General features: G+C 42.2%; 1 non-coding gene across 1 annotated transcript; it reads left to right on the top strand.

Annotated features, from left to right (window-relative positions):
* Positions 1-231: 231 nt before the first annotated feature.
* On the top strand, positions 232-337 carry LOC140869914 (small nucleolar RNA R71). Its single transcript, XR_012146904.1, has one exon. It is a non-coding gene; the product is annotated as a small nucleolar RNA R71 (small nucleolar RNA).
* The last annotated feature ends 14,821 nt before the right edge of the window (positions 338-15,158 follow it).

The following is a 15,158-nucleotide window of genomic DNA, read 5'->3' on the forward strand; positions in this document are numbered from 1 at the left end:
TGAGCAGTCAAAGCAGTGAATACATCAACCTCATGAATTCCAGCAGCAGGCTTCCTTATTGCAGATCTCTCACTTGGCCACTGATAACTGTTAACAGTCATTTGCTCAAGCATCTCATAAGTCTGTTCAGGAAATTTAGAAAATATTGAACCTCCAGCTGCAGCATCCACAGAAATACGAGTTGGCCCATTCAAACCATTGTAGAATAATTCGATCTGTTCCCAGTCCGAAAAATTATGGTTTGGACACTTTCTAAGCAACTCCTTGTACCGCTCCCAGGCTTCATACAACTGCTCAAAATCTTGCTGTTTGAATGTAGTAATCTCTATTTTCAACTGATCCGACTTAGCAGGCGGGAAATACTTAGCCAGAAATTTGTAAGCCATATCATCCCATGTAGTGATACTCCCAAGAGGTAGTGATTGCAACTAACTACGAGCATTGTCCCTAAGAGAGAACGGGAACAATCGTAGTTTGATGGTGTCCTCAGTAACACCATGAATCTTCACTGTGTCAGCAATTTCTAGAAAAGTACGCAAATGCAGATTTGGATCTTCAGTAGCTGCACCCCTGAACTGATTCTGCTGCACCATATTAATCAGAGCTGGCTTCAACTCAAAATTATTCGCTGTGATGTTATGCTGAGCAATCCCAGAATAATGAGTATTGATCACCGGTCGAAAGTGATCTCTGATCGGCACCGGAGCATTATTGACAGCTCTTTCCCTTTCTCTTTCTTCAGCCATTTGTTGCAACTCTTCTCTTTTAGCTTTTCGCAAAGTTTTAGCAGTTTTCTCGATTTTCGGATCAAAGAGCAGTGAGTCGTAACTTTGGATTTTTCGCATAAACTGCATAGACAGGAAAATTTTTTAAATTAGAACCAACAAAATAAAATAAATTGCTCTAAATCAAAATTAAGACTAATTAGCACAATTTAATATAAATCAAATAAAATTCATTCCCCGGCAGCGACGCCAAAAACTTGTTGCGTGTTTTTCGCTCGCAAGCGCACAATGTCAAGTTATAATACATGAATGAAGTCCAAGTCGATCCCACGGAGAATGAATAAATGATATTATATCAAATATTTGCAACTAATAAAATCCTAATCCTATGTAGAGCTACGAAAATGGTTTGATTTTTTAAAACTAAAATTTGCAAGAAATAAAATTAAATACTGACGAGTTCACAAGATGGAAATTCAATAAGCGATGAATGCTAGAGGTTCGACTTCACTTGACTGTCCACCACAATTTATTTCTAATGATTGTTCAATTATCAATTTTTCTATTTTATTAGTCAAGAATCCCTATTATTTTCTACTACCTCTCTCGAGTTTCAAGCAAAAATTCGTATTCAATAACAAACTCAATATCTCTATCAAAGTTCAATTATTAAATCCGGTAAATAGCACAAGAATTCTTCTAATGACTTCTATGGAGTTATATGCCTCTCGAACAGTATAAACACCAAAGATGTATTTTCCTATGTCGTATTCAAAATCTCCTCTCTCGAGTGATAGATTCTAAATAAAATATCAATCAATCTATGACCAGTAAATTGAAAGCATTAAAATCAGGAAAATACAAATAAACTGTGCGAAGAAATTTAAATATATAAATCAAAATATGTCAATCATGGTTTCCAGTCAAGATCCGTCTACCTCTAAACTAAGAAATTAGTTCATAACGCAATTCAAAATCAAATAACACATGTTCTTCAAATAATCCATCAAACTAGAAAAATAGAGTTTAAAGGAAAACTAGCACGAAGTAGAATTAAGCTTTTCCGTCGCCGGATGCCGCCGTCTTCCGTCTTCGTACCGAATTCTCGAACTCTTGAGCAATCCCAAACCCTCAATTGCCGTCTCTATGCTCCCAATCTCTCTAAACCCTCGTATTTCCAAAATAAGTCATAAAATTCCCTTTTAAAACTCGAACAAGACTTTCCAAAAATTAGGAGACTGCGTAGCGCGGGTGCGCTGTTGTCAGGGCGCGGGAGATCCTGACTCAGTCTCAACTTTTCATGCTTGAACTCCTTATTCCATCATTTTTGCTTCATTTTATCAACAGAAATTGATTGTTACCTAGATTACTGCAACTACAAAAACAACAAGAAAGCACGCATAATATCGCTCGTAACACAACAAAAGCCAAGCTAATTCATATAAAATATAAGTGCAAAAATTTCATTTATCAGTATCACCACTCCTCCCTTAAAATTGTCATGCTAGATCTTTATTCGCTGTCCTGACTAGCAGCCCTGACACCTCTAACTCTCAGCAGCCCTGATACCCCTGATTTCCCGTGGTATCACCACTACTCCCTTAAAATAGTCAGGCTAGATCTTTATTCGCTGTCCTGACTAGCAGCCCTGACACCTCTGACTCTCAGCAGCCCTGATACCCCTGATTTCCCGGGGTATCACTACTTCATGAGTTTTTTTTTTATAAAAAATATATGTTGAAAATTTAAAAAATGTGATAGGGCTGATGTCAACCCTAGAATTTGAAGTGACGGGCAGGGGTCAGTGGACGTTAATTGTCCTTTCAACTGACCGTGTCATCATTACCCTGCCCGGTCCAATTTACCAAGCTTACCCTCACCATTCGATCATCCTTAAATCCACGGCTTAGATTGACTTCCTCCACCTATAAATACTAAACCACCGTCTTCATATTTTACCTTCTCTATTCACGCATTCCTTCCTTATTTCTCATCTTCTCCGTCTCCGGTGATTCTGCATTTCCAGCTTATTTCTTACAGTTTTTGTTCGTGCTCCATCTGTCTCCTGCAAGTTTCTACTCTATCTTATACTCAGCGCCTCATTCTTTTTCCTTTTTGTCTTTCCAAAAGATGTCGGAATCTGCATCTTCTACGTCTGGTGCTAATGCTCGCGGCTCTGGTAGCGTTGAGTCTGCAGCCCTGCGTCATGATTCCCCTCCTCCTGTTACTTCCACCGCCAATCCTAGCCTAGCTCCCTCTTCATCTCGTCTGAAGAAGGCCCATACCGGGACTTCTAAGGACAAAGGCAAGGCTAAAGTTTCCGACTCTGTCTCTCTCCTACCCTTACACAAACCCAACCCTGAAGGTCCCTGGTTCTCCGAATTCACTAGTACCTTGCGCCCGAAATCCATAGAAGAGCTTTGAGCCATGGGTAACATTCCCCCTGCATACTCTATCATTATCCCCGGTCCCCTGGGTCGGGCTGACCAACCTCCTGAAGGTTTTTACACCTTTTTCAGGGAGCAGCTCAGGAATGGGCTTCGTTTCCCTATCCCTATGTTTTATTATAAGGTGGCCACTTTTTATAAGGTTCCTCTGAACCAGTTTCACCCAAAAGCTTTCCGGATGATGGCCGCCACTTACGTTCTTTTTAAAATGAAAAACTTGGCCATCACCCCTCTTGTTTTTCACTATTACTATGCCTGTCGTTTTACCGAGATGTCCTTCTCTTTGAACGCTCGGCAAAACGCTCGTTTTTTGGATGACACCCCCTCCTCGTGGAAGGGATGGAAAGAGAGATTCTTTTTTATTCAGCTCCCTGCCGCCCGGACTAGGCCTACCCAGTTTTTAACAGCCCTTCCTCCCCAGCCAGAACTTCCCAAGCACTATAAGCTGGAGGAACCCTATCTTCGTTCCCAAGAACTGGTGGAGAACCAGAAGTTTCCTTCAGCCTCTCTCCTGGAGGAGAAGAGCTTGATTAGTTATGGGTTGGGCGCCCGGTTAGTTGATCCGATGGACCGGATTATTGATGAGTTTGAGGCCCCGGCCCCGTCCTCTGGTATGCTTTACTGCTGTTATATACTTGTTTCTCTTTATACACTGTTACTGATATGCCAACTCTTTCCCTTTTTTGTGCATCAGAACCAGCCCCAAAGAAAAAGAAGAAATATCGATTAATGAAGCAGGCTTTTTCTCAAAAACGGGCAGCCGAGAGGGCAGCTGCCCAAGAGAAGGAAAGATCCCGGGCTGCGGATACAACCAGGAAAACCAGAGTCCTTAAATTGGCGGAGGAACGCAGGGTCCAGCAAGCTCAAGACCGGGAGATTGCTGCTGCTACCACCATCCCTGTGACTTCCGCTCCCTCATCCTCTGTTGCTCCCTTTCTGCCCCCGTCTGTGGAGACCGAGATGGCGGATGAGCCGGCCCTCCCTAATGCAGATCATTCCTCTCTTCTGACGTGGAATAGGAAATCTATGGAGGAGGCAGAGATGGTCATACTAAGTGACCTAGAAGAGGGGGCTCCCCTTTCTCCTTTTTTTCAACCCCTGACCCCATTTTACCAGGCTGCGCTGGTCTCAAGCCCTCCGAGTGCAAAAGAAATTATATTCCAAGTCGGGGCCTCTGGTCGGGGGGTGCGGCTATTGAAAGACCTTCTGCCCCTGCAGAGAAGAACCATCTCTACCACCGGGGCCCAAATGTCAAATACTTTGAGGGCATCAACCGTATTTTATCCGTAATTCTAAATTGTCCCTAATTTAAGGATATACTCTCTTCCTTTTCTAACACTTGTGTTTTCAGGGGTTGCACATGTTTGGACAGCTATGAAGATGCCACCCAGTTTGGTAGAATCGAGACGGACCGGGCCCATGTAGAGGCTGAGAGATCCCGGGCTGCGATGGTGCTGAACAAAAAGTTGGAGCAAGAGTTGGAAATGATAAGGCAGACTCACAACCAGGTGGTGTCGAGCCTTTGTTCTTCCTTAGCTGCGGCTGAGAAAGCCTTGCAAGTTGCGCAGGTGGATCTTGCCCAAGCTCATGCTGCCGCGGGACGAAGCGAATATCGTCTTACGGAGGTCACGACTCAAATTGAGGTGTCTCAACGTGAGGCTGCTCCCGGTTGGAGGTGGTAGGAGCCAGGGATAAGGCCGAGAAAGCGGTGTCAGCCCTGGAAACCCGATTAAAATCTGAGGAGGAACTCAAGGCCGCTTTCATGATCTCGGCGGAATTCGAAGAGGCTGTGGTGGACAAATCCTAGGCCTTCTTCCAAACTGGCTTCTACAAATGCCGAGATCAATTTGAGGAGGCGGGCCTATGGTCATTTGATAAAAAAGATTTCCCAGATTTAAACAAGGCCATTGATTCCCTTCCGGGGGCAAAAGGAGCTGAAGGTGCAGAGGCTGCCCCCAATAAAGAAGCTGTGACCACTGAAGACGGGGCCCCCTCTGACAACCCTGCGATCTAAAAAACTTTTTGTAATTGGGCTGTTGATGCCCCTTCTCTTGTAACCATTTATCATCAATGCTACTAGTTTTTTCTCATTGTAAATTGTGTAATGCTTTAATTTTCCCTGTATATAATGCCAAAAGATTATATAATGCCTTGGTCTTAGAATGGGTACCGGGACCTGGAACCTCCCGAACTTATATAATTCCAAGGGCTTATATAATGCCTTGGGCTTAGAATGGGTGCCGGGGCCTGGAACCTCCCGGGCTTATATAATGCCTTGGGCTTAGAATGGGTGCCGGCGCCTGGAACCTCTCGAGCTTATATAATTCCAAGGGCTTATATAATGCCTTGGGCTTAGAATGGGTGCCGGGGCCTGGAACCTCCCGGCCTTATATAATGCATTGGGCTTAGAATGGGTGTCGGGGCCTGGAACCTCCCGGGCTTATATAATGCAAAGGGCTTATATAATGCCTTGGGCTTAGAATGGGTGATGGGGCCTGGAACCTCCCGGGCTTATATAATGCCAAGGGCTTATATAATGTCTTGGGCTTAGAATGGGTGCCGGGGCCTGGAACCTCCCGGGCTTATATAATGCCAAGGGCTTATATAATGTCTTGGGCTTAGTATGGGTGCCGGGGCCTGGAACCTCCCGAGCTTATATAATGCCAAGGGCTTATATAATGCCTTGGGCTTAGAATGGGTGCCGGGGCCTGGAACCTCCCGGGCTTATATAATGTCAATGGCTTATATAATGCCTTGGGCTTAAAATGGGTGCCGGGACCTGGAACCTCCCGGGCTTATATAATGCCAAGGGCTTATATAATGCCTTGGGCTTAGAATGGGTGCCGGGGCCTGGAACCTCCCGGGCTTATATAATGCCAAGGGCTTATATAATGCCTTGGGCTTAGAATGGGTGCTGGAGCCTGGAACCTCCCGGGCTTATATAATGGAATACTCGCTTGAATGGATAAATAACTTCATTAATAATCATTAAGTACAACAATTTAAGCAAAATATTTCTTCAAGTGCAATGCATTCCAAGGTCGTTTGAGTAGCCGTCCCTGATTATCTGCTAGGTACCAAGTATTAACTCCGACCTTTCTGAGAAGTTTGTAAGGCCCTTCCCATCGGGCATCTAATTTCCCGACGTCCCCTGCTGGATTAACCCTTTTCAACACCAGCTCCCCTTCTTGAAATTCTCGGGGCTTGACTTTTTGGTTGTAAGCTCTCATCACCCGAGCTCTATAGGCCTCCATTCTGCGAGCTGCTCTCTCTTCGTTCTTCAATCATATCTAACTCTTGTGCCCGAGCCCCTTCTTCTGTATCCTCATATGCCATAATCCGAGCTGAGGGTTGTCCAATCTCTACTGGCAGAATAGCCTCGAAACCATATACCAAGGTAAAAGGTGATTCTTGTGTTGCAGTATGAGGAGTAGTGCGATAGGCCCATAACACACTCGGGATCTCGTCTACCCAGTCCTTCCCTACTCCATGTAGCTGAACCTGCAAAGATCGAACAATAGTGCGGTTGGTTACCTCCGTTTGACCATTACTTTGAGGATAGGCGACCGAGGTGAAGGCCTGCTTAATGCCCATCTCTGTACACAAATCAGCCAGTTTCTGTCCTTGAAATTGCCTGCCATTATCCGAGATCAACTTCCTTGGAAGGCCAAATTGGCATACTATATTCTTCCATAAAAACTTCATCACCTCTCCTTCTGTTATTCTTGTCAAAGGCTCTGCCTCCACCCACTTGGAAAAATAATCCACGGCTACCAACAAGAATTTCTTCTGTGCCCGTGCTTGCGGAAAAGGTCCTATTATGTCCAGAACCCATTGATCAAAGGGGCATGAAGCCCATACCAGGTTCAGAGTACTTGTCGGTCTATGTTGTATATTGCCAAACTTTTGACATCCTTCGCAAGATCGGGAAATTTTGAATGCATCAGTCTGCAAAGTGGGCCACCAGTATCCTGACAATAATACCCTTTGAGCCAGACTCATAGACCCTCCATGATTACCACAGCATCCCTCGTGCACTTCTCGCAATACATACTCTGTTTCCTCATCTAGCAAGCATTTGAGCAAAGGTCCCTGATAGGAACGCCTATATAGCCTACCTCCCAAGATAGCAAATCTGGGTGCCTGTCTCCGTATGAGCCGGGCTCATCCTTTGTCTTCTAGAAGATCCCCCGTGGTAAGGTATTTGACCATTGGGGCCATCCATGTGTCTTATCGGACGGCCGGCTCCAGGGCCTCTATGGCAGCCACCATTTCCCTTTGTACCAAAGACTCTTTATCGTCATTTTTACCAATGACAACTCTTTTAGCCAAGGCGTCTGCTTCCATATTTTCTTCTCGGGGTATCTGCTCTATACTCCAAGTAATGAAACCAGCCCCGAGCTCTTCAATTACCTTACAATATTTTTTCAATTTCTCCTCTCGGGCACAAAAGGTTTTTTGCACTTGCTGTACAACCAACTGGGAGTCAGAGTATATTATAATATGACTTACCCCGACTTCCCGAGCCTGTCTCATCCCAGCTATCACAGCCTCATATTCAGCTTCGTTGTTGGAAGCCTGGAAATCCAACTTCATGGCTATTTTGATTTTCTCCTGGGTGGATGAAACCAGGATGACTCCTACGCCGCTGCCTCCAATAACACTGGCTCCATCTACATATACTCTCCATACTTCTTCCTGACCGAAAGTGGCTACCTCTGTCAAAAAATCGGATAAGGCCTGGGCTTTGATGGCCTTACGCGGCTGGTATTCAATGTCATATTCTCCTAACTTCACTGCCCATTTTACGAGCCTCCCCGAGGCATCTGGATGTGTCAGGATCCGCCCTAAGAGGCTATTAGTAAGGACAGTTACCGGGTGAGACAAGAAATAAGGTCTCAATTTCCGGGCTGTTATTAACAAAGCCAGGGCCATTTTCTCAATTTCCGTATATCTAACCTCCGCCCCCTTCAAAGCATGACTGACATAGTATATAGGCCTCTGATCTCCCTTTTCCTCCTTTATTAAAACAGTGCTGACCGCCCTCTCAGTAGTAGACAAATATATCCATAACCTTTCCCCCGGTTCTGGATTAACCAAGATAGGCAAGCTAGCCAGATGTTCCTTCAATTCCTGAAAGGCCTGCTCGCATTGCTCGGACCAGCCAAACCTATGAGCCTTGCGCAACACTTGGAAAAAGTGATAACTCCGATGAGCTGAACGAGCGATGAACCGGGCCAGGGCTGTAATGCGCCCGGTCAATCGCTGTACCTCCTTGATTGATGTGGGCGAAGGCATTTCCCGCAACAGCCTTACCTGAAACATCTACTACTCTTTAAACTTAAATGCGGAATTTTTTTTTTATAAATAATATCAATACATATATGTAATTCAAAATAAAAGATAAATATTATCATGCATGAAATAAAAATAAGTTTTTTATGCTCCAAAAACACCAAGTGCGGAAATACTAAAGTAAAAGTATAATTTGCTTAAAATTAAACAACATAATAAAATGTATCTGAAATAATCCTAAATCATGCAACGGTCACGGGGTCACTGTTCCGTGAGCTCATACGTCCTCACCACCGGTAGGAGCTACATAAAAAATCATCTGACTCATCTGCACCATATAAGCATAGCGAGCCTAGGGATCAACATGTCTAAATTTGAATATCAAGGTTTAAAATAATGCATCACATAATCATACTAATACATATACATTATACATGAGCATGCATGAAAACATTTTCATAACATAAATGTTGAATCATAAATCTTGAGCATAGACATCATCTTTCTTCATCATACATAACATAGTTGAGCATGGTATTTTTGAAACAGTCTATGGTCCTATCCGTAAGTGTGACCTTATCTGTGCCGACTGATCAGTCTCTTGAACCAACGTACGTGGCGGTGATAAATCACCTCCTATGGTAGTAAACTACCTCATAAATCATATGGTGGATAACCACCGTTATGTCACACTACATCAATTTCCATCAAGAAAATATTTTATTGCTCAACACATACATAATCATAAGCATGTAAAATTTCATGAATGCATGCACTGAAAATTTGTCCGTAATATATACTTATACTTAAAATATTTTCATGCACTAAAATAATTAAATATATATTTCGAACTTAGGGATTTTTCATGGTTTTGGTCCAGACTGCTGGTCACTCACTCTAAGTCCATTAAACTTAAATAAAAGCTCAATTATCTTATGTTAGCCCAAATGACTTAACTACTTAACTGGGCCTAAATAAAAATATTTAAGCCCACTAACTTAATTAAACCCAATAAAACTCTAGACTGGCCCAAAAATCCACTGACTGACCCAAAAATTTCCATGGGCTCCCAAGCCCATAAAAATTATTGGTCTAACATAATTAAATTATTTAAGGCCCAAATAAAATTATTTGAAAGCCCAAATAATTTTCTAACTATTTATTAAAGCCCAAAAACCAATTAAAACACAATATACTTAAAAATTAAAATACCCGAGCCCGGCCCACCTAACCCGGACTTGGACCCTACTGACCTGACCCATGACACCTCGGACCCAACCCAGACCACCCAGCCCGATCCCAGCCTGAAATAAAACCCAGAAGTTCAAAACTTAACCCAAGCATATTTCTGCTCGCGACCAACTCCGTGCAGCTGTACTAATTCCTTGCGTTCTCTTTGATCAAACAATATTTGACCATGAAACCACTTCTAGCACTTAGCCAACATCAAGGCGTTTCCATCAAACTAAAAATCAGCCCAAAATGAGTCCTAAAGAAGGAGAACGAACCAAAACAAAATCTGCCTAAATATTTCTGCTCGCGCGCTGCGCGTGACACGGACTTCTGGCCGTTCGGCCGCCCAAATCCGACCATAACTGGCTAGAGAACTACCTGAGATAACTTTCTATATGTCTTGGGGTTCTAACCCAATTGGAATCACCCTCAAACCAGTCCTATACAGTGCACACGAACCATTCTCCCAAAACCGCTCAAACTGCGACCTTCTATGAAACCAGAAGATATTGTTTTGGTTCAGACCAACCTTGGCTCAAACCACTCAAACCACTCAACCCTAAGACACCCTAGGACACCCCTTGACTGAGCCCCAGCCTCTGGACCGAGCCATGTTGGTTAAAACGTGAGCATGACCATTAATCACCAAAATCATGCAACAAACATCAAATCTTACATAAAACTCGCAATATTCATGAATAATTCTGAAATAAAAACATCATGCATGAGTAATAGCTTATATGGTGGCCAATTGAAAGATTTAAAAATGCCTTTTAATCTTTGAACGAAGATTGATGCGTTTACGGGTCTCCGGGACGACGAACGGACCAAAATCTCCAAAGAAAGTTGCTTAATTGGCTATGGAGGCTGTGTTTCTGGAAAAGAGGCGTGAGAAAGGTTGAAGAAAGGGGTTGGAGGCGGCTGATCAGATTAGTCGTAGGGTAGGGAGTGATTTTGGGATTTAATTTTGGGTAGATTTAGGATAATAACTAATATAAATTAATTAGGTAGATAATATAACATAAAAATAAGATTTTAAACTTTTAAAAATACTTACTAATCTGATATAAAACATAAATCCCGAAATATAATATTAAAGGATTTTTAAAGATCAATAAAAGTCATTAAAATGATCTATTTTGGTTAAAAATCAACCATTAAATAAATATATAATTAAATACTAAAATTTTCATGACAAAATACCTTAAATAATATTTTAAGGCTCATAAAACTCATAAAATAATTTTTGGCTAAAAAGATTGGTATCTCGTCCGTCCACGGTCCCGTCTACGCAATCAAATCAATAAAATTCTCAAAAATCTAAAAATTCTAATATTGCGGGTAAAATGCTAAAATAAATTAAATCATGCATATAAATCACATAATATCACATAAATACATTTAACCCTTAATTTAAAATTAATTTCTCCTAATTATGCATGCGGATTTACGTTTTAAAATTTTGGGATGTTAAAATTCTCCCCCCCCCCCCCCCCCCTTAAATTGAATTTCGTCCTCGAAATTAAAGTACTTACCCGAATAGCTCCGGGTAGCGAGTCCTCATGTCTGCCTCGGTCTCCCAAGTGGCTTCCTCCTCGGAATAATTCTGACACTGGACTTTGACCATCGGTATGACCCGCGTCCTCAGTCTTCGCTCCTCTCTGGCTAAGATCCGAACAGGCCTCTCCTCAAATACTAGTTCTGGTGCTAACCGCAAAGTCTCGTAATCCAATACATGCGACGGGTTCGTGATGTATCTCCGTAGTATGGATACATGGAAGACGTTGTGCACTGCCGCAAGCCCTGGTGGCAAAGCCAAACGGTAGGCCAACGTGCCAACTCTCTCCAAGATCTCAAAATGCCCAATATACCTCGGATTCAGCTTACCTCGTCGACCAAATCTCATCACCCCTTTCATGGGTGATACCTTCAGAAACACATGATCCCCAACAACAAATTCAAGATCTCGTCGGCGAGTATCAGCATAACTCTACTGACGACTCTGAGCAGTCCTCATACGATTACGAATCTGAATCACAATGTCTGTAGTCTGCTATACAATCTCGGGACCAAGTAGAATCCTCTCGCCAACCTCATCCCAATGCACGGGAGATCTGCATCTCCTCTCGTAGAGAGCTGCATAAGGAGCCATACCTATAGATGCCTGAAAGCTGTTGTTATAGGTAAACTCCACAAACGACAATCTAGTCTCCCAAGAGTCCTAAAAGTCGATGACACAATCTCTCAGTAGATCCTCAAGAACCTGGATCACTCTTTCAGACTGACCATCTGTCTGGGGATGGAACGTTGTACTGAACAATAATCTAGTCCCCAATGCTGTGTGCAAACTTGATCGAGCAAATACTACCACGAAAAATCAACTTAAATATATATATCAATTAGGCTCGAATAAATTTTCAAGTGCACGAGTCAAGTAATAATATAGTGTACAGAGTACGAGTATCGTCCCACAGAGATTGATTTATGACAAAATTTCCTCAAGTATGATTCTTTAATTAATTAAAACGAGAAAGAGAATAAATTAATAAACAAAATAAAAAGAAGAATAAAAGCAAAACAAATAAATTAAGCTCAGAAAATAAATAAACGATTGCTAGGATCTCGGTTCACCTACCCCTTTTCTTCTCTAATGATTGAATTTTATTTCTCAAGTGATGCTTTTGACGAAATTCTCTAATCTATCAATATACTCTCTCGATATTTATTAATCTAATTAACAAATTGTAATAACCAAGTCTCCTTGCGTTATTTAACAATTGCAATTGAATTAACGATTTGTGGAATGTTGGAAAAACTGGCTCTCAGATCAATCACGATTGATACCCGGTGCAGCGGAAGTTTAAAAATTTTTATCATGGAACAATTCCATGGTGTGGGTATCAACCATTCAACGATTAAATTATAGTGTGTGTAAAATTCAAATAACAATTATTAAATTTTACCTTCAATCTCGAAGCGAGATTATTGACACCAACAGAATTAATCTGCTCTTGTTGTCTCTCCCTGGAACTGATGAACTCCTTCAATCAGGTCCACGAATGGAGGTTTAATCCCTCTGATAGATTGCACTAGAAAATCTATCAGAAGTTTTCTGCGAAGAGAATAAACGAATCTGATTCGTTATTCCTGACTGCAATTCAAAAATCACAGACCGGAATTTCTCGGGCAGAGGGGGAGGGGTCGGCCGATTGCTTTTGAGAGAGGCTAGGGTTCGAAATTTTCTCTCAAAAATAATGAGCTATTGTGTGTAATTTCTGTACTGCAATAACTTATTTATAATGCAGGCCACTAACACCTTAGGGCCCATTAGTCATAAGTTGTGGCCCGACAAGCAAAGCCCGCACGTTCAGAAATTAATATAAAATTCATCGTGACTCCAATTGATAAACCGATTTTACCAATGTGCACAGAAACCATTTCTGCACATTTTAAAGTCAAGATAAATTTTCCTGAATCCGAATTCAGTGATTTCCAAAAATGTACATCCCTATGTCATTTTAGGAAATCCTACTCCCTTACTCTTATTTAAGAAGTCCAACTTCTTTATTCATTAAATTTAACTCTTTAAATTTAACTATCTCAACGGGGATTAAAACTCCATTACACTGTGTGACCCTCAATGGTTCAGGGATACAGCTAGCCGTGGGCTCACAACTCCTTGTGACTCGGAACAACACTTTCCGACTTGCCCAACGAATCATGGTAAAGCGCCTATCAACATCGCCCCATGATTCCCTAGGTATCACTGATAGTGCCTACAAGAACCAGTAGATTTTGGTTAGCGTACAGTACGGTCCCTTCATCCAAATATCCCGATCGAATCAACAACAATTGGTATATCGAGAGTCGCTCAAGATTCGATAACTATGCAATACATCTTGAAGATCAAATTAGTGACATCACATGTGCTACTAAGAAACCATTTCTTAAATCACATCAAGTACTCTGGCCAGAGATTTGTCACACTAATATCTCCTCAGATCGCATAGGATATCCACACTTGCAAGTATGTGGTGAATCCTTGACAACAATGCATCGACTCCTATATGTGTCATAGCTATACCCAATCCCGACACCTGATGACCCCCATAGAGTCGGTAAACGAGTCAAAGCACAGCACTAGCATATAGAGTCTCCATGATGTTTCAAGTCGTAAGGACTAATGGTGTACAACCAAAACCGCGGACTTTATCCACTCGATAAGTGATAACCACTTGGAAAGTCCGGATAGGGTAGTTCGATTATTCATCCTATGAATATCCATTTGCATGCTTCGAACATCTCTATGTTCCCTACCAATGAAACGTGGTACTCCGCATCGCAAATGCTAGTCTCAAACTCGAGCGATCCTTATCCTTATTATCGGACGGCTCAATCGACTAGGAACAGTTTAGAATATACAGTGACTATAAGATGTATTTCATGATAGACATCTCCATGTTCTACCACATCTTACATACACTATGGTATATTCAAGGTCTTTATCAAAACAACAATAGTATATCACAATATAACAATATGAAGTAATATAAAGTCATTGCCATTAATAAAAGTGTAAATTACATTAAACAAAAGATTGTTTTTACAAAGAGTCATCAAAGCCCATAGCCACAAGTTGGCTCACTGGGCACCCACTCTTTCAATCTCCCACTTGCCCTATAGCCAACTAGTCATACTACGTAGACCCATTGCTTCGCGATGTTTGTCAAACAATGGTCCTGGCAAGGGCTTAGTAAGCGGATCAGCGATATTGTCTGCAGAGGCCACTCGTTCGACAGTGATGTCTCCTCTTTCCACAATCTCCCGGATGATGTGGTATTTCCTCAGTACGTGTTTGGATCTTTGATGAGACCTTGGTTCCTTTGCTTGAGCAACGGCACCCGTGTTGTCGCAGTACACCGGGACTGGACCAACAAATTCAGGAATGACGCCCAACTCTTGGACGAAATTCCTCATCCAAACGGCCTCTTTAGCAGCAGCTGATGCTGCAATGTATTCAGCCTCAGTGGTGGAATCCGCTGTGGTGTCCTGCTTGGAACTCTTCCAAGAGACAGCACCGCCATTGAGCATGAATACAAATCCAGAGGTTGACTTCGAGTCATCCACGTCACTTTGGAAGCTAGAGTCGGTATAGCCTTCCAATTTGAGTTCTCGTCCTCCATAAACCATGAACATATTCTTAGTCCTTCGCAAGTACTTAAGAATGTCCTTCACGGCTTTCCAATGCATTTGACCAGGATTAGACTGATATCTGCTCGTGACACTCAGAGCAAATGCTACATCCGGTCTAGTAGATATCATCCCATACATGATACTACCTATAGCTGACGCATATGGTACATGTGTCATATTCTCTATCTCTGCATCAGTCTTGGGACACATAGACTTGGATAGAGAAACTCCATGACACATGGGTAGATGTCCTCTCTTGGACCCA

Source organism: Henckelia pumila, chromosome 4 (assembly GCF_033568475.1).
Source record: "Henckelia pumila isolate YLH828 chromosome 4, ASM3356847v2, whole genome shotgun sequence".
Lineage (NCBI taxonomy): Eukaryota > Viridiplantae > Streptophyta > Magnoliopsida > Lamiales > Gesneriaceae > Henckelia > Henckelia pumila.